The sequence below is a fragment of the Phyllobates terribilis genome, unplaced genomic scaffold (assembly GCF_046119375.1).
Source record: "Phyllobates terribilis strain yellow unplaced genomic scaffold, ASM4611937v1 Scaffold_187__1_contigs__length_3656778, whole genome shotgun sequence".
Taxonomy (NCBI): domain Eukaryota; kingdom Metazoa; phylum Chordata; class Amphibia; order Anura; family Dendrobatidae; genus Phyllobates; species Phyllobates terribilis.
In genome coordinates, this window is record NW_027362947.1 from 2301073 (window position 1) to 2322821 (window position 21749).

Below are 21749 nucleotides of genomic sequence, written 5' to 3' on the forward strand. Positions count from 1 at the left end.
ATAACAAGGGCATTTGCTAAATAGATGGTGTGTGTGCAACAATATACTGAAAGGTCAATTATATTGTGCAGCTTATCTCACCACCTGTAGTTATTTAGGTGAAAGCTCCAAAATGCTTGCCTAATATGTCTGTTTATCCAAAAGGAAGTAAAAAGGGAGAGCTAGAAAGATAGCATTGCATCACATTACATGGCAATGCAATGCACAGTTGCTGAAGTTGAACCAAAATGAGCTTGTAATCTGGCTTCTGCAACTTTGAACATGAAAAATCCAATGAGGAGAAGAAAAGCAAAGCCAAAGAGTCCATCCCAAAATCCGACAAACAAGCAAAATGAACAAAAAACATTGAATTCAATTCTTTCTGATTTTAGAAACTGCATTAAAGAAGGGGTGCACCAGTCCTGGAGATACTGCAATACCAGGTCAATGCGTGGAGTGGACAGAGCAAGCTCTTTTTCCATCTCCCTGTTCTAAAAATCCATTTAATATATGGTCCCCAGATAGGGGACGTATCAGATATTAAACTGATAAGAACAGATACTACACTTGATCTTAGCCAAAAGGCCGAGAAGCGATAACCAGAATTGGTTTCAAACTACGGAGCCACCCAAGGATCCTGAAAAGTCCATTTGTGGAGATGAGCTCCTGGACTCCCGTTAAGAAGACATGTTGTCAACCTCTAGATCCCTTACATGCCTGCACTTTTCGGCTTGCTGCTGCTGCAATCCACGCGTTTTAGATCTGCATAACTCCACCTCTTTAAACACAGCACCTTCACCCCCTGCTGTTCCCACCCGCCTCAACACCGTTGGAAGGGAGGAGAACCAATTAAGGCGGGGGGTGGGGTGGAACGAGCAGCTGTCTACCCTTAGCAGGAGGGCTCCTGATTACATACCTCTCCTGCTGCTGCTGCTGCTGGCTGTCCAGCAGCAGACTGAAGGTGGCTGCTGCTGTGCACAGGTATATAAAGGCTCAGAGCCTATTATGACACGCGCAGCCAGCGTTCCATTGCCACATTCCATCTACTGCAGGCAGGATACCTGGCTGGCTGAATGTCGCTGAGAAGCTCACAGAGACCGCCATAAGCAACAGTTTAACAGAATGCCACAGACTAATCAACCAAACTTTTTGGGTTGGGTTCTCTTTTATAGTCTGCAGGCATTAAATGAAAGAAGTCAGTGTTCCAGCAGAGGGAGACAACGTTTCAGAAAAGGCATTGTAGCAAACCAAAAAAGAAACTTTAAGCGCAGCAGAGTAACCAGCGCACATACCTGTTAGCTCAGGTGAGTTTAAAAGGCTGCTGTTGATAACAAGGGCATTTGCTAAATAGATGGTGTGTGTGCAACAATATACTGAAAGGTCAATTATATTGTGCAGCTTATCTCACCACCTGTAGTTATTTAGGTGAAAGCTCCAAAATGCTTGCCTAATATGTCTGTTTATCCAAAAGGAAGTAAAAAGGGAGAGCTAGAAAGATAGCATTGCATCACATTACATGGCAATGCAATGCACAGTTGCTGAAGTTGAACCAAAATGAGCTTGTAATCTGGCTTCTGCAACTTTGAACATGAAAAATCCAATGAGGAGAAGAAAAGCAAAGCCAAAGAGTCCATCCCAAAATCCGACAAACAAGCAAAATGAACAAAAAACATTGAATTCAATTCTTTCTGATTTTAGAAACTGCATTAAAGAAGGGGTGCACCGGTCCTGGAGATACTGCAATACCAGGTCAATGCGTGGAGTGGACAGAGCAAGCTCTTTTTCCATCTCCCTGTTCTAAAAATCCATTTAATATATGGTCCCCAGATAGGGGACGTATCAGATATTAAACTGATAAGAACAGATACTACACTTGATCTTAGCCAAAAGGCCGAGAAGCGATAACCAGAATTGGTTTCAAACTACGGAGCCACCCAAGGATCCTGAAAAGTCCATTTGTGGAGATGAGCTCCTGGACTCCCGTTAAGAAGACATGTTGTCAACCTCTAGATCCCTTACATGCCTGCACTTTTCGGCTTGCTGCTGCTGCAATCCACGCGTTTTAGATCTGCATAACTCCACCTCTTTAAACACAGCACCTTCACCCCCTGCTGTTCCCACCCGCCTCAACACCGTTGGAAGGGAGGAGAACCAATTAAGGCGGGGGGTGGGGTGGAACGAGCAGCTGTCTACCCTTAGCAGGAGGGCTCCTGATTACATACCTCTCCTGCTGCTGCTGCTGCTGGCTGTCCAGCAGCAGACTGAAGGTGGCTGCTGCTGTGCACAGGTATATAAAGGCTCAGAGCCTATTATGACACGCGCAGCCAGCGTTCCATTGCCACATTCCATCTACTGCAGGCAGGATACCTGGCTGGCTGAATGTCGCTGAGAAGCTCACAGAGACCGCCATAAGCAACAGTTTAACAGAATGCCACAGACTAATCAACCAAACTTTTTGGGTTGGGTTCTCTTTTATAGTCTGCAGGCATTAAATGAAAGAAGTCAGTGTTCCAGCAGAGGGAGACAACGTTTCAGAAAAGGCATTGTAGCAAACCAAAAAAGAAATTTTAAGCGCAGCAGAGTAACCAGCGCACATACCTGTTAGCTCAGGTGAGTTTAAAAGGCTGCTGTTGATAACAAGGGCATTTGCTAAATAGATGGTGTGTGTGCAACAATATACTGAAAGGTCAATTATATTGTGCAGCTTATCTCACCACCTGTAGTTATTTAGGTGAAAGCTCCAAAATGCTTGCCTAATATGTCTGTTTATCCAAAAGGAAGTAAAAAGGGAGAGCTAGAAAGATAGCATTGCATCACATTACATGGCAATGCAATGCACAGTTGCTGAAGTTGAACCAAAATGAGCTTGTAATCTGGCTTCTGCAACTTTGAACATGAAAAATCCAATGAGGAGAAGAAAAGCAAAGCCAAAGAGTCCATCCCAAAATCCGACAAACAAGCAAAATGAACAAAAAACATTGAATTAAATTCTTTCTGATTTTAGAAACTGCATTAAAGAAGGGGTGCACCGGTCCTGGAGATACTGCAATACCAGGTCAATGCGTGGAGTGGACAGAGCAAGCTCTTTTTCCATCTCCCTGTTCTAAAAATCCATTTAATATATGGTCCCCAGATAGGGGACGTATCAGATATTAAACTGATAAGAACAGATACTACACTTGATCTTAGCCAAAAGGCCGAGAAGCGATAACCAGAATTGGTTTCAAACTACGGAGCCACCCAAGGATCCTGAAAAGTCCATTTGTGGAGATGAGCTCCTGGACTCCCGTTAAGAAGACATGTTGTCAACCTCTAGATCCCTTACATGCCTGCACTTTTCGGCTTGCTGCTGCTGCAATCCACGCGTTTTAGATCTGCATAACTCCACCTCTTTAAACACAGCACCTTCACCCCCTGCTGTTCCCACCCGCCTCAACACCGTTGGAAGGGAGGAGAACAAATTAAGGCGGGGGGTGGGGTGGAACGAGCAGCTGTCTACCCTTAGCAGGAGGGCTCCTGATTACATACCTCTCCTGCTGCTGCTGCTGCTGGCTGTCCAGCAGCAGACTGAAGGTGGCTGCTGCTGTGCACAGGTATATAAAGGCTCAGAGCCTATTATGACATGCGCAGCCAGCGTTCCATTGCCACATTCCATCTACTGCAGGCAGGATACCTGGCTGGCTGAATGTCGCTGAGAAGCTCACAGAGACCGCCATAAGCAACAGTTTAACAGAATGCCACAGACTAATCAACCAAACTTTTTGGGTTGGGTTCTCTTTTATAGTCTGCAGGCATTAAATGAAAGAAGTCAGTGTTCCAGCAGAGGGAGACAACGTTTCAGAAAAGGCATTGTAGCAAACCAAAAAAGAAATTTTAAGCGCAGCAGAGTAACCAGCGCACATACCTGTTAGCTCAGGTGAGTTTAAAAGGCTGCTGTTGATAACAAGGGCATTTGCTAAATAGATGGTGTGTGTGCAACAATATACTGAAAGGTCAATTATATTGTGCAGCTTATCTCACCACCTGTAGTTATTTAGGTGAAAGCTCCAAAATGCTTGCCTAATATGTCTGTTTATCCAAAAGGAAGTAAAACGGGAGAGCTAGAAAGATAGCATTGCATCACATTACATGGCAATGCAATGCACAGTTGCTGAAGTTGAACCAAAATGAGCTTGTAATCTGGCTTCTGCAACTTTGAACATGAAAAATCCAATGAGGAGAAGAAAAGCAAAGCCAAAGAGTCCATCCCAAAATCCGACAAACAAGCAAAATGAACAAAAAACATTGAATTCAATTCTTTCTGATTTTAGAAACTGCATTAAAGAAGGGGTGCACCGGTCCTGGAGATACTGCAATACCAGGTCAATGCGTGGAGTGGACAGAGCAAGCTCTTTTTCCATCTCCCTGTTCTAAAAATCCATTTAATATATGGTCCCCAGATAGGGGACGTATCAGATATTAAACTGATAAGAACAGATACTACACTTGATCTTAGCCAAAAGGCCGAGAAGCGATAACCAGAATTGGTTTCAAACTACGGAGCCACCCAAGGATCCTGAAAAGTCCATTTGTGGAGATGAGCTCCTGGACTCCCGTTAAGAAGACATGTTGTCAACCTCTAGATCCCTTACATGCCTGCACTTTTCGGCTTGCTGCTGCTGCAATCCACGCGTTTTAGATCTGCATAACTCCACCTCTTTAAACACAGCACCTTCACCCTCTGCTGTTCCCACCCGCCTCAACACCGTTGGAAGGGAGGAGAACCAATTAAGGCGGGGGGTGGGGTGGAACGAGCAGCTGTCTACCCTTAGCAGGAGGGCTCCTGATTACATACCTCTCCTGCTGCTGCTGCTGCTGGCTGTCCAGCAGCAGACTGAAGGTGGCTGCTGCTGTGCACAGGTATATAAAGGCTCAGAGCCTATTATGACACGCGCAGCCAGCGTTCCATTGCCACATTCCATCTACTGCAGGCAGGATACCTGGCTGGCTGAATGTCGCTGAGAAGCTCACAGAGACCGCCATAAGCAACAGTTTAACAGAATGCCACAGACTAATCAACCAAACTTTTTGGGTTGGGTTCTCTTTTATAGTCTGCAGGCATTAAATGAAAGAAGTCAGTGTTCCAGCAGAGGGAGACAACGTTTCAGAAAAGGCATTGTAGCAAACCAAAAAAGAAATTTTAAGCGCAGCAGAGTAACCAGCGCACATACCTGTTAGCTCAGGTGAGTTTAAAAGGCTGCTGTTGATAACAAGGGCATTTGCTAAATAGATGGTGTGTGTGCAACAATATACTGAAAGGTCAATTATATTGTGCAGCTTATCTCACCACCTGTAGTTATTTAGGTGAAAGCTCCAAAATGCTTGCCTAATATGTCTGTTTATCCAAAAGGAAGTGAAAAGGGAGAGCTAGAAAGATAGCATTGCATCACATTACATGGCAATGCAATGCACAGTTGCTGAAGTTGAACCAAAATGAGCTTGTAATCTGGCTTCTGCAACTTTGAACATGAAAAATCCAATGAGGAGAAGAAAAGCAAAGCCAAAGAGTCCATCCCAAAATCCGACAAACAAGCAAAATGAACAAAAAACATTGAATTCAATTCTTTCTGATTTTAGAAACTGCATTAAAGAAGGGGTGCACCGGTCCTGGAGATACTGCAATACCAGGTCAATGCGTGGAGTGGACAGAGCAAGCTCTTTTTCCATCTCCCTGTTCTAAAAATCCATTTAATATATGGTCCCCAGATAGGGGACGTATCAGATATTAAACTGATAAGAACAGATACTACACTTGATCTTAGCCAAAAGGCCGAGAAGCGATAACCAGAATTGGTTTCAAACTACGGAGCCACCCAAGGATCCTGAAAAGTCCATTTGTGGAGATGAGCTCCTGGACTCCCGTTAAGAAGACATGTTGTCAACCTCTAGATCCCTTACATGCCTGCACTTTTCGGCTTGCTGCTGCTGCAATCCACGCGTTTTAGATCTGCATAACTCCACCTCTTTAAACACAGCACCTTCACCCTCTGCTGTTCCCACCCGCCTCAACACCGTTGGAAGGGAGGAGAACCAATTAAGGCGGGGGGTGGGGTGGAACGAGCAGCTGTCTACCCTTAGCAGGAGGGCTCCTGATTACATACCTCTCCTGCTGCTGCTGCTGCTGGCTGTCCAGCAGCAGACTGAAGGTGGCTGCTGCTGTGCACAGGTATATAAAGGCTCAGAGCCTATTATGACACGCGCAGCCAGCGTTCCATTGCCACATTCCATCTACTGCAGGCAGGATACCTGGCTGGCTGAATGTCGCTGAGAAGCTCACAGAGACCGCCATAAGCAACAGTTTAACAGAATGCCACAGACTAATCAACCAAACTTTTTGGGTTGGGTTCTCTTTTATAGTCTGCAGGCATTAAATGAAAGAAGTCAGTGTTCCAGCAGAGGGAGACAACGTTTCAGCAAAGGCATTGTAGCAAACCAAAAAAGAAATTTTAAGCGCAGCAGAGTAACCAGCGCACATACCTGTTAGCTCAGGTGAGTTTAAAAGGCTGCTGTTGATAACAAGGGCATTTGCTAAATAGATGGTGTGTGTGCAACAATATACTGAAAGGTCAATTATATTGTGCAGCTTATCTCACCACCTGTAGTTATTTAGGTGAAAGCTCCAAAATGCTTGCCTAATATGTCTGTTTATCCAAAAGGAAGTAAAAAGGGAGAGCTAGAAAGATAGCATTGCATCACATTACATGGCAATGCAATGCACAGTTGCTGAAGTTGAACCAAAATGAGCTTGTAATCTGGCTTCTGCAACTTTGAACATGAAAAATCCAATGAGGAGAAGAAAAGCAAAGCCAAAGAGTCCATCCCAAAATCCGACAAACAAGCAAAATGAACAAAAAACATTGAATTCAATTCTTTCTGATTTTAGAAACTGCATTAAAGAAGGGGTGCACCGGTCCTGGAGATACTGCAATACCAGGTCAATGCGTGGAGTGGACAGAGCAAGCTCTTTTTCCATCTCCCTGTTCTAAAAATCCATTTAATATATGGTCCCCAGATAGGGGACGTATCAGATATTAAACTGATAAGAACAGATACTACACTTGATCTTAGCCAAAAGGCCGAGAAGCGATAACCAGAATTGGTTTCAAACTACGGAGCCACCCAAGGATCCTGAAAAGTCCATTTGTGGAGATGAGCTCCTGGACTCCCGTTAAGAAGACATGTTGTCAACCTCTAGATCCCTTACATGCCTGCACTTTTCGGCTTGCTGCTGCTGCAATCCACGCGTTTTAGATCTGCATAACTCCACCTCTTTAAACACAGCACCTTCACCCCCTGCTGTTCCCACCCGCCTCAACACCGTTGGAAGGGAGGAGAACCAATTAAGGCGGGGGGTGGGGTGGAACGAGCAGCTGTCTACCCTTAGCAGGAGGGCTCCTGATTACATACCTCTCCTGCTGCTGCTGCTGCTGGCTGTCCAGCAGCAGACTGAAGGTGGCTGCTGCTGTGCACAGGTATATAAAGGCTCAGAGCCTATTATGACACGTGCAGCCAGCGTTCCATTGCCACATTCCATCTACTGCAGGCAGGATACCTGGCTGGCTGAATGTCGCTGAGAAGCTCACAGAGACCGCCATAAGCAACAGTTTAACAGAATGCCACAGACTAATCAACCAAACTTTTTGGGTTGGGTTCTCTTTTATAGTCTGCAGGCATTAAATGAAAGAAGTCAGTGTTCCAGCAGAGGGAGACAACGTTTCAGAAAAGGCATTGTAGCAAACCAAAAAAGAAATTTTAAGCGCAGCAGAGTAACCAGCGCACATACCTGTTAGCTCAGGTGAGTTTAAAAGGCTGCTGTTGATAACAAGGGCATTTGCTAAATAGATGGTGTGTGTGCAACAATATACTGAAAGGTCAATTATATTGTGCAGCTTATCTCACCACCTGTAGTTATTTAGGTGAAAGCTCCAAAATGCTTGCCTAATATGTCTGTTTATCCAAAAGGAAGTAAAAAGGGAGAGCTAGAAAGATAGCATTGCATCACATTACATGGCAATGCAATGCACAGTTGCTGAAGTTGAACCAAAATGAGCTTGTAATCTGGCTTCTGCAACTTTGAACATGAAAAATCCAATGAGGAGAAGAAAAGCAAAGCCAAAGAGTCCATCCCAAAATCCGACAAACAAGCAAAATGAACAAAAAACATTGAATTCAATTCTTTCTGATTTTAGAAACTGCATTAAAGAAGGGGTGCACCGGTCCTGGAGATACTGCAATACCAGGTCAATGCGTGGAGTGGACAGAGCAAGCTCTTTTTCCATCTCCCTGTTCTAAAAATCCATTTAATATATGGTCCCCAGATAGGGGACGTATCAGATATTAAACTGATAAGAACAGATACTACACTTGATCTTAGCCAAAAGGCCGAGAAGCGATAACCAGAATTGGTTTCAAACTACGGAGCCACCCAAGGATCCTGAAAAGTCCATTTGTGGAGATGAGCTCCTGGACTCCCGTTAAGAAGACATGTTGTCAACCTCTAGATCCCTTACATGCCTGCACTTTTCGGCTTGCTGCTGCTGCAATCCACGCGTTTTAGATCTGCATAACTCCACCTCTTTAAACACAGCACCTTCACCCCCTGCTGTTCCCACCCGCCTCAACACCGTTGGAAGGGAGGAGAACCAATTAAGGCGGGGGGTGGGGTGGAACGAGCAGCTGTCTACCCTTAGCAGGAGGGCTCCTGATTACATACCTCTCCTGCTGCTGCTGCTGCTGGCTGTCCAGCAGCAGACTGAAGGTGGCTGCTGCTGTGCACAGGTATATAAAGGCTCAGAGCCTATTATGACACGCGCAGCCAGCGTTCCATTGCCACATTCCATCTACTGCAGGCAGGATACCTGGCTGGCTGAATGTCGCTGAGAAGCTCACAGAGACCGCCATAAGCAACAGTTTAACAGAATGCCACAGACTAATCAACCAAACTTTTTGGGTTGGGTTCTCTTTTATAGTCTGCAGGCATTAAATGAAAGAAGTCAGTGTTCCAGCAGAGGGAGACAACGTTTCAGAAAAGGCATTGTAGCAAACCAAAAAAGAAATTTTAAGCGCAGCAGAGTAACCAGCGCACATACCTGTTAGCTCAGGTGAGTTTAAAAGGCTGCTGTTGATAACAAGGGCATTTGCTAAATAGATGGTGTGTGTGCAACAATATACTGAAAGGTCAATTATATTGTGCAGCTTATCTCACCACCTGTAGTTATTTAGGTGAAAGCTCCAAAATGCTTGCCTAATATGTCTGTTTATCCAAAAGGAAGTAAAAAGGGAGAGCTAGAAAGATAGCATTGCATCACATTACATGGCAATGCAATGCACAGTTGCTGAAGTTGAACCAAAATGAGCTTGTAATCTGGCTTCTGCAACTTTGAACATGAAAAATCCAATGAGGAGAAGAAAAGCAAAGCCAAAGAGTCCATCCCAAAATCCGACAAACAAGCAAAATGAACAAAAAACATTGAATTCAATTCTTTCTGATTTTAGAAACTGCATTAAAGAAGGGGTGCACCGGTCCTGGAGATACTGCAATACCAGGTCAATGCGTGGAGTGGACAGAGCAAGCTCTTTTTCCATCTCCCTGTTCTAAAAATCCATTTGATATATGGTCCCCAGATAGGGGACGTATCAGATATTAAACTGATAAGAACAGATACTACACTTGATCTTAGCCAAAAGGCCGAGAAGCGATAACCAGAATTGGTTTCAAACTACGGAGCCACCCAAGGATCCTGAAAAGTCCATTTGTGGAGATGAGCTCCTGGACTCCCGTTAAGAACACATGTTGTCAACCTCTAGATCCCTTACATGCCTGCACTTTTCGGCTTGCTGCTGCTGCAATCCACGCGTTTTAGATCTGCATAACTCCACCTCTTTAAACACAGCACCTTCACCCCCTGCTGTTCCCACCCGCCTCAACACCGTTGGAAGGGAGGAGAACCAATTAAGGCGGGGGGTGGGGTGGAACGAGCAGCTGTCTACCCTTAGCAGGAGGGCTCCTGATTACATACCTCTCCTGCTGTTGCTGCTGCTGGCTGTCCAGCAGCAGACTGAAGGTGGCTGCTGCTGTGCACAGGTATATAAAGGCTCAGAGCCTATTATGACACGCGCAGCCAGCGTTCCATTGCCACATTCCATCTACTGCAGGCAGGATACCTGGCTGGCTGAATGTCGCTGAGAAGCTCACAGAGACCGCCATAAGCAACAGTTTAACAGAATGCCACAGACTAATCAACCAAACTTTTTGGGTTGGGTTCTCTTTTATAGTCTGCAGGCATTAAATGAAAGAAGTCAGTGTTCCAGCAGAGGGAGACAACGTTTCAGAAAAGGCATTGTAGCAAACCAAAAAAGAAATTTTAAGCGCAGCAGAGTAACCAGCGCACATACCTGTTAGCTCAGGTGAGTTTAAAAGGCTGCTGTTGATAACAAGGGCATTTGCTAAATAGATGGTGTGTGTGCAACAATATACTGAAAGGTCAATTATATTGTGCAGCTTATCTCACCACCTGTAGTTATTTAGGTGAAAGCTCCAAAATGCTTGCCTAATATGTCTGTTTATCCAAAAGGAAGTAAAAAGGGAGAGCTAGAAAGATAGCATTGCATCACATTACATGGCAATGCAATGCACAGTTGCTGAAGTTGAACCAAAATGAGCTTGTAATCTGGCTTCTGCAACTTTGAACATGAAAAATCCAATGAGGAGAAGAAAAGCAAAGCCAAAGAGTCCATCCCAAAATCCGACAAACAAGCAAAATGAACAAAAAACATTGAATTCAATTCTTTCTGATTTTAGAAACTGCATTAAAGAAGGGGTGCACCGGTCCTGGAGATACTGCAATACCAGGTCAATGCGTGGAGTGGACAGAGCAAGCTCTTTTTCCATCTCCCTGTTCTAAAAATCCATTTGATATATGGTCCCCAGATAGGGGACGTATCAGATATTAAACTGATAAGAACAGATACTACACTTGATCTTAGCCAAAAGGCCGAGAAGCGATAACCAGAATTGGTTTCAAACTACGGAGCCACCCAAGGATCCTGAAAAGTCCATTTGTGGAGATGAGCTCCTGGACTCCCGTTAAGAAGACATGTTGTCAACCTCTAGATCCCTTACATGCCTGCACTTTTCGGCTTGCTGCTGCTGCAATCCACGCGTTTTAGATCTGCATAACTCCACCTCTTTAAACACAGCACCTTCACCCCCTGCTGTTCCCACCCGCCTCAACACCGTTGGAAGGGAGGAGAACCAATTAAGGCGGGGGGTGGGGTGGAACGAGCAGCTGTCTACCCTTAGCAGGAGGGCTCCTGATTACATACCTCTCCTGCTGCTGCTGCTGCTGCTGGCTGTCCAGCAGCAGACTGAAGGTGGCTGCTGCTGTGCACAGGTATATAAAGGCTCAGAGCCTATTATGACACGCGCAGCCAGCGTTCCATTGCCACATTCCATCTACTGCAGGCAGGATACCTGGCTGGCTGAATGTCGCTGAGAAGCTCACAGAGACCGCCATAAGCAACAGTTTAACAGAATGCCACAGACTAATCAACCAAACTTTTTGGGTTGGGTTCTCTTTTATAGTCTGCAGGCATTAAATGAAAGAAGTCAGTGTTCCAGCAGAGGGAGACAACGTTTCAGAAAAGGCATTGTAGCAAACCAAAAAAGAAATTTTAAGCGCAGCAGAGTAACCAGCGCACATACCTGTTAGCTCAGGTGAGTTTAAAAGGCTGCTGTTGATAACAAGGGCATTTGCTAAATAGATGGTGTGTGTGCAACAATATACTGAAAGGTCAATTATATTGTGCAGCTTATCTCACCACCTGTAGTTATTTAGGTGAAAGCTCCAAAATGCTTGCCTAATATGTCTGTTTATCCAAAAGGAAGTAAAAAGGGAGAGCTAGAAAGATAGCATTGCATCACATTACATGGCAATGCAATGCACAGTTGCTGAAGTTGAACCAAAATGAGCTTGTAATCTGGCTTCTGCAACTTTGAACATGAAAAATCCAATGAGGAGAAGAAAAGCAAAGCCAAAGAGTCCATCCCAAAATCCGACAAACAAGCAAAATGAACAAAAAACATTGAATTCAATTCTTTCTGATTTTAGAAACTGCATTAAAGCAGGGGTGCACCGGTCCTGGAGATACTGCAATACCAGGTCAATGCGTGGAGTGGACAGAGCAAGCTCTTTTTCCATCTCCCTGTTCTAAAAATCCATTTAATATATGGTCCCCAGATAGGGGACGTATCAGATATTAAACTGATAAGAACAGATACTACACTTGATCTTAGCCAAAAGGCCGAGAAGCGATAACCAGAATTGGTTTCAAACTACGGAGCCACCCAAGGATCCTGAAAAGTCCATTTGTGGAGATGAGCTCCTGGACTCCCGTTAAGAAGACATGTTGTCAACCTCTAGATCCCTTACATGCCTGCACTTTTCGGCTTGCTGCTGCTGCAATCCACGCGTTTTAGATCTGCATAACTCCACCTCTTTAAACACAGCACCTTCACCCCCTGCTGTTCCCACCCGCCTCAACACCGTTGGAAGGGAGGAGAACCAATTAAGGCGGGGGGTGGGGTGGAACGAGCAGCTGTCTACCCTTAGCAGGAGGGCTCCTGATTACATACCTCTCCTGCTGCTGCTGCTGCTGGCTGTCCAGCAGCAGACTGAAGGTGGCTGCTGCTGTGCACAGGTATATAAAGGCTCAGAGCCTATTATGACACGCGCAGCCAGCGTTCCATTGCCACATTCCATCTACTGCAGGCAGGATACCTGGCTGGCTGAATGTCGCTGAGAAGCTCACAGAGACCGCCATAAGCAACAGTTTAACAGAATGCCACAGACTAATCAACCAAACTTTTTGGGTTGGGTTCTCTTTTATAGTCTGCAGGCATTAAATGAAAGAAGTCAGTGTTCCAGCAGAGGGAGACAACGTTTCAGAAAAGGCATTGTAGCAAACCAAAAAAGAAATTTTAAGCGCAGCAGAGTAACCAGCGCACATACCTGTTAGCTCAGGTGAGTTTAAAAGGCTGCTGTTGATAACAAGGGCATTTGCTAAATAGATGGTGTGTGTGCAACAATATACTGAAAGGTCAATTATATTGTGCAGCTTATCTCACCACCTGTAGTTATTTAGGTGAAAGCTCCAAAATGCTTGCCTAATATGTCTGTTTATCCAAAAGGAAGTAAAAAGGGAGAGCTAGAAAGATAGCATTGCATCACATTACATGGCAATGCAATGCACAGTTGCTGAAGTTGAACCAAAATGAGCTTGTAATCTGGCTTCTGCAACTTTGAACATGAAAAATCCAATGAGGAGAAGAAAAGCAAAGCCAAAGAGTCCATCCCAAAATCCGACAAACAAGCAAAATGAACAAAAAACATTGAATTCAATTCTTTCTGATTTTAGAAACTGCATTAAAGAAGGGGTGCACCGGTCCTGGAGATACTGCAATACCAGGTCAATGCGTGGAGTGGACAGAGCAAGCTCTTTTTCCATCTCCCTGTTCTAAAAATCCATTTGATATATGGTCCCCAGATAGGGGACGTATCAGATATTAAACTGATAAGAACAGATACTACACTTGATCTTAGCCAAAAGGCCGAGAAGCGATAACCAGAATTGGTTTCAAACTACGGAGCCACCCAAGGATCCTGAAAAGTCCATTTGTGGAGATGAGCTCCTGGACTCCCGTTAAGAAGACATGTTGTCAACCTCTAGATCCCTTACATGCCTGCACTTTTCGGCTTGCTGCTGCTGCAATCCACGCGTTTTAGATCTGCATAACTCCACCTCTTTAAACACAGCACCTTCACCCCCTGCTGTTCCCACCCGCCTCAACACCATTGGAAGGGAGGAGAACCAATTAAGGCGGGGGGTGGGGTGGAACGAGCAGCTGTCTACCCTTAGCAGGAGGGCTCCTGATTACATACCTCTCCTGCTGCTGCTGCTGCTGGCTGTCCAGCAGCAGACTGAAGGTGGCTGCTGCTGTGCACAGGTATATAAAGGCTCAGAGCCTATTATGACACGCGCAGCCAGCGTTCCATTGCCACATTCCATCTACTGCAGGCAGGATACCTGGCTGGCTGAATGTCGCTGAGAAGCTCACAGAGACCGCCATAAGCAACAGTTTAACAGAATGCCACAGACTAATCAACCAAACTTTTTGGGTTGGGTTCTCTTTTATAGTCTGCAGGCATTAAATGAAAGAAGTCAGTGTTCCAGCAGAAGGAGACAACGTTTCAGAAAAGGCATTGTAGCAAACCAAAAAAGAAATTTTAAGCGCAGCAGAGAAACCAGCGCACATACCTGTTAGCTCAGGTGAGTTTAAAAGGCTGCTGTTGATAACAAGGGCATTTGCTAAATAGATGGTGTGTGTGCAACAATATACTGAAAGGTCAATTATATTGTGCAGCTTATCTCACCACCTGTAGTTATTTAGGTGAAAGCTCCAAAATGCTTGCCTAATATGTCTGTTTATCCAAAAGGAAGTAAAAAGGGAGAGCTAGAAAGATAGCATTGCATCACATTACATGGCAATGCAATGCACAGTTGCTGAAGTTGAACCAAAATGAGCTTGTAATCTGGCTTCTGCAACTTTGAACATGAAAAATCCAATGAGGAGAAGAAAAGCAAAGCCAAAGAGTCCATCCCAAAATCCGACAAACAAGCAAAATGAACAAAAAACATTGAATTCAATTCTTTCTGATTTTAGAAACTGCATTAAAGAAGGGGTGCACCGGTCCTGGAGATACTGCAATACCAGGTCAATGCGTGGAGTGGACAGAGCAAGCTCTTTTTCCATCTCCCTGTTCTAAAAATCCATTTAATATATGGTCCCCAGATAGGGGACGTATCAGATATTAAACTGATAAGAACAGATACTACACTTGATCTTAGCCAAAAGGCCGAGAAGCGATAACCAGAATTGGTTTCAAACTACGGAGCCACCCAAGGATCCTGAAAAGTCCATTTGTGGAGATGAGCTCCTGGACTCCCGTTAAGAAGACATGTTGTCAACCTCTAGATCCCTTACATGCCTGCACTTTTCGGCTTGCTGCTGCTGCAATCCACGCGTTTTAGATCTGCATAACTCCACCTCTTTAAACACAGCACCTTCACCCCCTGCTGTTCCCACCCGCCTCAACACCGTTGGAAGGGAGGAGAACCAATTAAGGCGGGGGGTGGGGTGGAACGAGCAGCTGTCTACCCTTAGCAGGAGGGCTCCTGATTACATACCTCTCCTGCTGCTGCTGCTGCTGGCTGTCCAGCAGCAGACTGAAGGTGGCTGCTGCTGTGCACAGGTATATAAAGGCTCAGAGCCTATTATGACACGCGCAGCCAGCGTTCCATTGCCACATTCCATCTACTGCAGGCAGGATACCTGGCTGGCTGAATGTCGCTGAGAAGCTCACAGAGACCGCCATAAGCAACAGTTTAACAGAATGCCACAGACTAATCAACCAAACTTTTTGGGTTGGGTTCTCTTTTATAGTCTGCAGGCATTAAATGAAAGAAGTCAGTGTTCCAGCAGAGGGAGACAACGTTTCAGAAAAGGCATTGTAGCAAACCAAAAAAGAAATTTTAAGCGCAGCAGAGAAACCAGCGCACATACCTGTTAGCTCAGGTGAGTTTAAAAGGCTGCTGTTGATAACAAGGGCATTTGCTAAATAGATGGTGTGTGTGCAACAATATACTGAAAGGTCAATTATATTGTGCAGCTTATCTCACCACCTGTAGTTATTTAGGTGAAAGCTCCAAAATGCTTGCCTAATATGTCTGTTTATCCAAAAGGAAGTAAAAAGGGAGAGCTAGAAAGATAGCATTGCATCACATTACATGGCAATGCAATGCACAGTTGCTGAAGTTGAACCAAAATGAGCTTGTAATCTGGCTTCTGCAACTTTGAACATGAAAAATCCAATGAGGAGAAGAAAAGCAAAGCCAAAGAGTCCATCCCAAAATCCGACAAACAAGCAAAATGAACAAAAAACATTGAATTCAATTCTTTCTGATTTTAGAAACTGCATTAAAGAAGGGGTGCACCGGTCCTGGAGATACTGCAATAGCAGGTCAATGCGTGGAGTGGACAGAGCAAGCTCTTTTTCCATCTCCCTGTTCTAAAAATCCATTTAATATATGGTCCCCAGATAGGGGACGTATCAGATATTAAACTGATAAGAACAGATACTACACTTGATCTTAGCCAAAAGGCCGAGAAGCGATAACCAGAATTGGTTTCAAACTACGGAGCCACCCAAGGATCCTGAAAAGTCCATTTGTGGAGATGAGCTCCTGGACTCCCGTTAAGAAGACATGTTGTCAACCTCTAGATCCCTTACATGCCTGCACTTTTCGGCTTGCTGCTGCTGCAATCCACGCGTTTTAGATCTGCATAACTCCACCTCTTTAAACACAGCACCTTCACCCCCTGCTGTTCCCACCCGCCTCAACACCGTTGGAAGGGAGGAGAACCAATTAAGGCGGGGGGTGGGGTGGAACGAGCAGCTGTCTACCCTTAGCAGGAGGGCTCCTGATTACATACCTCTCCTGCTGCTGCTGCTGCTGGCTGTCCAGCAGCAGACTGAAGGTGGCTGCTGCTGTGCACAGGTATATAAAGGCTCAGAGCCTATTATGACACGCGCAGCCAGCGTTCCATTGCCACATTCCATCTACAGCAGGCAGGATACCTGGCTGGCTGAATGTCGCTGAGAAGCTCACAGAGACCGCCATAAGCAACAGTTTAACAGAATGCCACAGACTAATCAACCAAACTTTTTGGGTTGGGTTCTCTTTTATAGTCTGCTAGCATTAAATGAAAGAAGTCAGTGTTCCAGCAGAGGGAGACAACGTTTCAGAAAAGGCATTGTAGCAAACCAAAAAAGAAATTTTAAGCGCAGCAGAGTAACCAGCGCACATACCTGTTAGCTCAGGTGAGTTTAAAAGGCTGCTGTTGATAACAAGGGCATTTGCTAAATAGATGGTGTGTGTGCAACAATATACTGAAAGGTCAATTATATTGTGCAGCTTATCTCACCACCTGTAGTTATTTAGGTGAAAGCTCCAAAATGCTTGCCTAATATGTCTGTTTATCCAAAAGGAAGTAAAAAGGGAGAGCTAGAAAGATAGCATTGCATCACATTACATGGCAATGCAATGCACAGTTGCTGAAGTTGAACCAAAATGAGCTTGTAATCTGGCTTCTGCAACTTTGAACATGAAAAATCCAATGAGGAGAAGAAAAGCAAAGCCAAAGAGTCCATCCCAAAATCCGACAAACAAGCAAAATGAACAAAAAACATTGAATTCAATTCTTTCTGATTTTAGAAACTGCATTAAAGAAGGGGTGCACCGGTCCTGGAGATACTGCAATACCAGGTCAATGCGTGGAGTGGACAGAGCAAGCTCTTTTTCCATCTCCCTGTTCTAAAAATCCATTTAATATATGGTCCCCAGATAGGGGACGTATCAGATATTAAACTGATAAGAACAGATTTTTTTTTTTTTTTTTTTTTTTTCTTTTCTTTTTAACCAAATCAGATAGGCCGGAGCATAAGCTCAATCAAATCGACTTACAAAAGCCTTTCATTGACACTTAGCCTTTCATCACACTTGGTATATAATCAAAAATAAAACCAAACCTTATCATCAGGTACATTATACACTACTAATTAAACTTTACCAAAAACCTCCACTTTTTAAACTTCCAGATCCCTTCAGCATCTATAATACTTCCACGTTCCTGATCCCAGAGGTATATTACATACATACGTGACAGAATCAATCTCAAACATTCATTAACTGACATTTTCTTCCTTTTAAAAACTAACAAATTCCTCGCATCCCACAAACTTTCAATTACACACACCACCAACAACCATAAAATCCTATCCTTAATTCTACTACATGCACCCATCCCAAACATAGCAAGTTTCCAATTAACATACTTTACACCCACCAATTCCTTGCAAAGTCCCCCTATACCCTTCCATACATCATATGCAAAATCACAATCCCATACCATATGTCTAACATGCTCTCTCAAACCACATCCATCCCTCGGGCATACCTCAGATTTAACTAAATCCCTCTTCTTTTGCACATCTCTAACAGGCAAAATGTCATGCAATATCATCCAAGCGATATCTCTCTGTCTGTTAGTCACACCATCTATACTTAATTTTCTCCACATCTCGGTTACTTCCTCCCCTCTCAACCCATTGATATTACATACCACCTCACGCTCACGCACCATCCTAATGACTTTCTTCTTTTGCCTAAAATCACTCATGTTAACGGACAACAAATCATACTTCCTTACAAATTTCTCAACACAACCATACCATACAGGACACTTAAAAGCAACAGGCACTCTAGCATCCCTTTTGACCCACTTTAAGCCATAAAGCATCCATCCAGCCGAATACTTCATCATATAAGCACACTTATTACTTTTCCCTAGAACCACCACCACCATTTTCACGTAACTAATCCCTAAAAAGAAATCAATATTTGGAAAATCCAAACCACCATTTACACATAACTTATAGACATATTCCCGTTTCAATTTCTCCATGCGACTTCCCCAAAGAAAATTAAAGATGAATTTCTCAGTTTTCCTAATTTTCTTAAAAGCAGCAGGATATACATTCGCAACAAACAACAAAATAGGCAAAATAACCGCCTTAATAATCAGAACTTTCCCAGTCAGAGTTAATTCTCTCATTCGCCAAAAAATCAACTTGCGCACCACTCTCACCCCACAATCTTCCCAACTCTCATTTCCTTTCAAATCATCATTAAACTTAATCCCAAGCACCTTTATTGCACCATCCTCACACCTCACACCATCCATCCGTACATTCCTCTCACCAAAACATTTAAAGGAACTCTTAGTCCAATTGACCTTAAAAGCTGAGACACTACAAAACAAACTTAATATCAACCTTGCCCTACTCATCGCAGCCATATTCCCACTCACAATCACTACATCATCCATGTAACCTAGAATTCTCACATCCTTTCCATTACTCCCAGGAATCATCACACCTCTCATAACCTTATCCTTCCTAACCATACACATCAACACTTCAATCACACTAATAAACAAAAAAGGGGACATAGGGCACCCCTGACGCACTCCTGATTTAATTCTCACTTTCTCACTCAACCACCCATTCACCAAAAATTCACTTGAAACATTACAATACAAACTCCTAACACAGTTTACAAAATTCCTGGAATAACCCATCTTAGACAAAACCTTAAACATAAAGCTATGTGACACACGGTCAAAAGCTTTTTCAAAATCAACCGAAAACAACAAACATTTCTGCTTACGACTCATACAATCCCCAATCACATCACGCAACAACACCAAATTTTCAGTCATACTTCTCCCAGGCACTGCACACACTTGGTCTTCATCCACCACACCGCCAATCACTTCCCGCATCCGGCTAGCCAACAATTTACTAAACACCTTATAGTCTGCATTCAAAAGGGTGATTGGCCTCCAATTCCCCAAATCCTTTTTATCACCTTTCTTATGAACCAAAACCACCACCCCATCTCTCATAGATTCACTCAACATATTCTCCGTGAACATATACTGGCACACCTCCAATAAGTCATTTCCCATCGTGTCCCATTCCTTAACATATAACTCCACGGGCAGTCCATCCTTCCCAGGTGTTTTATTCTTACTCGCAGACATCACCACTTTTTTAACTTCATCCCACACAATTACATCATCCAATATTTCACGTTCATCCTCACCCAAACAACCTTCTAAACACCCCAAAGCATCAGTCAACATCCTATCATCAACCCATTTTTCCCCATACAACTCCTTATAAAACAACACCACCTCCTGCATCACATCCTTCCCACTCACACACACCCCATCACCATTCACCACCTCATCCATATCTACTTTCTTCCCAAAAACTTTTTTGAAAAACAAACCTTGTGCATTTCTCATTTTTCTCCAAATGTTCAATCTTAGAACGGTAAATAATTTCTTTCCCTTTACCCTCAATATATTTCTTAATCTCTTCTTTCACTTGACACATCAAAACATCCACATCCACTCCAATCATCCTTAACATCCTCAGCCACTCCAGTCTAGAGCTTAAATCATTAAATTTTGCTCTATTCATTGCTGCTTTCCTCCTGCCCCTTTTTCTAAAGAAAAAAACAATCTCACTCTTCATCCAGTCCCACCACTCAAGCACATTCCTGAAATCACTTTTTTTATCCCTCCACCTAACATACATTCGCCTAAAATCACGCATGATCCTATTATCTTCCAGCAAACGCACATTAAGTTTCCACACGCCACCACCATATACAAAGGAAATCTTACCTTCTAGACGTGCCCTCAAACACACATGGTCAGAGAAGGGAACATCTTCCTGCTGGAAATTCCTACAAATAACATTTTGTGAAGAAAAGAAGATACGGTCTATTCTAGACTCTATGCCTCCCCTGTCGGCCTTATAGGTCGCAGGAGGTGGATTACCTAAAAAAAACTTCCGCAGCATCCTGTAAGGAAAAATCCGCCACAAGACTCTTGAGTCTTTTACCTGTAACATCCATCTTATCCCCCTCCGTCACACAATTGAAATCTCCAACAAAAATTATTGGCATTTTGCCAGATAAAAAAAAACATAATTTCTCAAAAATTTCCAGCCTCTCCCCTTTATCTATTGGTGCATACATATTTACCACCCTAACCCTCCACCCCCTACAATTTAACTCACATATTACACACCTCCCCGCCTCCACCACCATGTAACTTTCTATCTTAACACTATAACCCTTCACCAAAACACCTACCCCACAATTTTTATTACATACAGAACCAGACCACACACTTTGACCTAAAGGCCATGCATTTTCACTTAAGGGATCGGAGATCCCACACTCCTGGACACAGTATACGTCCGCATCCAAGTTGCTCAAGTAGTCCAAAATTGCCACTCTTCTCGACTCAGATTTAATCAGCCGAACATTTAGCGACAAGATGCTGAGAGCAACTTGGGCACCCATCTATTAATTTGATGTGGCAGGTCACGACAACATGCCCACCTGTACATCATCCTAACCCTTCTGGGGGTAGGACGCTGGACGTGCAGATATCGTAGTTTGTGCCTTCCCCCAAAAAAGATACATCTTGGGGATCGGATGCAGTAGGGTACACCCGGGCTGGACTCACACTGCAGTCACTTAAAGGGGAAAAGGATGGCTCAGTTTTCTTCTTTTTCTTCACTGAAGCGCCTCCATCTTCATCTGAACTATAATCCCGCCGCTGGGGGTCAAAGTCCCCCTGACCTCCCTCCTCCTCAAGGTCAGAAACGACATCGCTCCAGGCCACATGCGGTGTTCTGGTCAGATCAGACTCCTCTTCCCCCTGCAATGTAACCATCATGTCTGGAATTTCAGCCTCCAGATCCTCCACCGGGGCCACTTCCATGCCTATACGATCATCAGTTATCGTCTCAGACTCACTGACATCTGAAGCCACAGACGCGGCCCTCTGCACCGGTGGCTCAGGTGCCAGCTCCATATTTCCTCTTACATTCACACGAACCAGTTCTGGAAAAGCAACCCGAGCCTCCTCCTCATCCAGGAAAGCCAGAGTAGATATCGGAGCAGTCGGAGTTGGAGCAGTCGGAGTTGTAGCTGTGGGTGCAGGAGATTCATTTCTTCTCCTTCCCCTT

General features: G+C 44.2%; 13 non-coding genes and 1 pseudogene across 13 annotated transcripts; all 14 read right to left on the reverse strand.

The window, feature by feature from the left end:
• Positions 1–385: 385 nt before the first annotated feature.
• LOC141213077 (U2 spliceosomal RNA) lies at positions 386–576 on the reverse strand. The gene has a single exon (XR_012282655.1). It is a non-coding gene; the product is annotated as a U2 spliceosomal RNA (small nuclear RNA).
• A 1115-nt stretch (positions 577–1691) lies between these two features.
• LOC141212936 (U2 spliceosomal RNA) lies at positions 1692–1882 on the reverse strand. Its single transcript, XR_012282517.1, has one exon. It is a non-coding gene; the product is annotated as a U2 spliceosomal RNA (small nuclear RNA).
• A 1115-nt stretch (positions 1883–2997) lies between these two features.
• Positions 2998–3188, reverse strand: LOC141212937 (U2 spliceosomal RNA). Its single transcript, XR_012282518.1, has one exon. It is a non-coding gene; the product is annotated as a U2 spliceosomal RNA (small nuclear RNA).
• A 1115-nt stretch (positions 3189–4303) lies between these two features.
• On the reverse strand, positions 4304–4494 carry LOC141212938 (U2 spliceosomal RNA). The gene has a single exon (XR_012282519.1). It is a non-coding gene; the product is annotated as a U2 spliceosomal RNA (small nuclear RNA).
• A 1115-nt stretch (positions 4495–5609) lies between these two features.
• On the reverse strand, positions 5610–5800 carry LOC141212939 (U2 spliceosomal RNA). Its single transcript, XR_012282520.1, has one exon. It is a non-coding gene; the product is annotated as a U2 spliceosomal RNA (small nuclear RNA).
• A 1115-nt stretch (positions 5801–6915) lies between these two features.
• On the reverse strand, positions 6916–7106 carry LOC141212940 (U2 spliceosomal RNA). The gene has a single exon (XR_012282521.1). It is a non-coding gene; the product is annotated as a U2 spliceosomal RNA (small nuclear RNA).
• Positions 7107–8221: 1115 nt separating this feature from the next.
• Positions 8222–8412, reverse strand: LOC141212941 (U2 spliceosomal RNA). Its single transcript, XR_012282522.1, has one exon. It is a non-coding gene; the product is annotated as a U2 spliceosomal RNA (small nuclear RNA).
• Positions 8413–9527: 1115 nt separating this feature from the next.
• LOC141213079 (U2 spliceosomal RNA) lies at positions 9528–9718 on the reverse strand. The gene has a single exon (XR_012282657.1). It is a non-coding gene; the product is annotated as a U2 spliceosomal RNA (small nuclear RNA).
• A 1115-nt stretch (positions 9719–10833) lies between these two features.
• Positions 10834–11024, reverse strand: LOC141213081 (U2 spliceosomal RNA). The gene has a single exon (XR_012282659.1). It is a non-coding gene; the product is annotated as a U2 spliceosomal RNA (small nuclear RNA).
• Positions 11025–12142: 1118 nt separating this feature from the next.
• LOC141213089 (U2 spliceosomal RNA) lies at positions 12143–12333 on the reverse strand. Its single transcript, XR_012282667.1, has one exon. It is a non-coding gene; the product is annotated as a U2 spliceosomal RNA (small nuclear RNA).
• A 1115-nt stretch (positions 12334–13448) lies between these two features.
• LOC141213082 (U2 spliceosomal RNA) lies at positions 13449–13639 on the reverse strand. The gene has a single exon (XR_012282660.1). It is a non-coding gene; the product is annotated as a U2 spliceosomal RNA (small nuclear RNA).
• Positions 13640–14754: 1115 nt separating this feature from the next.
• Positions 14755–14945, reverse strand: LOC141212942 (U2 spliceosomal RNA). Its single transcript, XR_012282523.1, has one exon. It is a non-coding gene; the product is annotated as a U2 spliceosomal RNA (small nuclear RNA).
• Positions 14946–16060: 1115 nt separating this feature from the next.
• On the reverse strand, positions 16061–16251 carry LOC141213131 (U2 spliceosomal RNA). The gene has a single exon (XR_012282708.1). It is a non-coding gene; the product is annotated as a U2 spliceosomal RNA (small nuclear RNA).
• A 1115-nt stretch (positions 16252–17366) lies between these two features.
• Positions 17367–17567, reverse strand: LOC141213192 (U2 spliceosomal RNA; annotated as a pseudogene).
• Between the last annotated feature and the right edge of the window lie 4182 nt (positions 17568–21749).